Source organism: Orycteropus afer, unplaced genomic scaffold, assembly GCF_000298275.1.
Source record: "Orycteropus afer afer isolate SDZICR_OR568_19922 unplaced genomic scaffold, OryAfe1.0 scaffold00680, whole genome shotgun sequence".
Lineage (NCBI taxonomy): Eukaryota > Metazoa > Chordata > Mammalia > Tubulidentata > Orycteropodidae > Orycteropus > Orycteropus afer.
The window spans coordinates 638,327-640,301 of NW_006922267.1; the positions used below are offsets into that span (position 1 = coordinate 638,327).

The following is a 1,975-nucleotide window of genomic DNA, read 5'->3' on the forward strand; positions in this document are numbered from 1 at the left end:
TTGAACCGCCAGCCGTCTGGTTAGCAGGCAAGTGTCTTAGCCATATGCTACCAGAGCTCCCAAAATAAACAATAGGTGAATCCAAGTAAAGGGTATATGAGTATTCTTTGTACTGTTCTTATTCTTTAATTTTTCTGTAAGTCTGAAATTATTTTCAAATGAACTTAAAAAAAATCAGCCTTAGACAATTTTCCTTATACATTGTTCAAAGCACAATGAAAAATAACATGCATGAAAACAGGAGACATGAACAAAATCTATGAAAAACAATCAACCAACTAGCCAGTTGCTGTTGCAATGACTGCAAATCATGGTGACCCCATGTGTGACAAAGTAGACTGTGCTCCATAGGGTTTTCAATTACTGAATATCTGGAAGTAGAATACCACAGCTTTCTTCTGAGGTGCCTCTGGATGGACTCAAACCTCCTACATTTTTGTTAGCAGTCTAGAAGATTGACCACACCACCCAGAGACTGCAGAGAACCAACAAGCAGTAGAAATTGATAGACAAAAAATAAAGATGGAATTATTACACATGGAGTTATGAAAATTATGATAAAAATGTAATAGGCAAGCCATATAGATCAAAATAGTATTTAAAAAAAAAAACATATACCTAACAAAGAGTGTACATCAGGGATATACCTTTTCATCATATTTATTCAATCTGTATGCAGAGCAAATAATCCAAGAAGCTGGACTATATCAAGAAGAACATGGCATCAGGATTGGAGGAAGACTTATTAACAACCTGCGATATTCAGACGATACAACCTTGCTTGCTGAAAGTGAAAATGGCTTGAGGCACTTACTGATGAAGATTAAAGACTAAAGTATGCAGTATGGATTACACCTCATCATAAAGAAAATGAACATCTTCATAACAGGACCGGTAAGCAGCATCACAATAAATTCAGAAAAGACTTCATTATTGCAGTGGGCAAATCTACTGCAAATGATCTCTTTGAAGTGCCAAAGAGCAAAGACATCTCTTTGAAGACTAAGATGTGCCTAACCCAAGTCATGGTATTTTCATACCTTCACATGAATGTGAGAGCTGAACAATGAGCAAGGAAGACTGAAGAAGAGTTGATGCTTTTGAGTTGTGGTGTTAGCAAAGAATACAGAAAGTACCATGGACTGCGAGAAGAATGAACGAATCCTGGATGAAGTACAGCCAGAATGCTTCTTGGAAGCAAGAATGACCAGACATTATCTCACCTACTTTGGTCACGTTGTCAAAGAGATTATTCCCTGGAGAAGGGTATCATGCGTGGTAAAGTAGAGGGTCAGTGAAAAAGGGGAAGACTCTCAATGAGATGGATTTCCACAGTGGCTGCAATGATGCTCTCAGGTATAGCAGGGATTGTGAGGATGGTGCACAACTGAGCAGAGTTACATTCTGTTCTACACAGGGTTGCTGTTCTGGTTACCTAGCGCCACTCTGACAAGAATATATAAATGGGATGGCCTTAAAAAACGAGTTTATTCTTATAATTTGGAGGCTTTAAGGCCAAGTTCAAAGTGCCAGGCTCTAGGGGCTGAGTAAAACCACTCAACCTTGGGGTCCAGCTCTGCCTCCTGCTCCCAACCCACTGGAGCCAGAGGCTTTTCTTCACTCAGACAGATGCTGGCTGCTGAAACTGCCAAACCCAAGGTTGACAAGTAAAAAGGCACAGTCCCGATGTTACCAAACCACATGGCAGACCATTAATTTAAGTCCATTGTAAGTCCCAAGATCAGCAGAGCATGGCAGGCTGCTGAACAACGCTACGGCTACATGCAGGGTCCAAGCGTGCAATAAGCTAGAGACCATTCCCCAAGGCTTCTGCTTATATACAGGAAGCAGACCACATTCCCTAAGGCAGTTACTCAGCTGCTCCCAGTAGATTCCACCATGGAGTTGATTACCAATATCATCATGGGGAATACTACATCCAGCTACCCAGCCACTCAACCAGGCCCAGCCAAGT

The 1,975-nt window shown here is 41.1% G+C and overlaps 1 protein-coding gene across 1 annotated transcript in view; it reads right to left on the bottom strand.

The window, feature by feature from the left end:
• ARHGEF9 (Cdc42 guanine nucleotide exchange factor 9) overlaps window positions 1–1,975 on the bottom strand; it is a 310,381-nt gene that overhangs the window by 86,824 nt on the left and 221,582 nt on the right. The gene's annotated exons all lie outside the window — the stretch shown is intronic.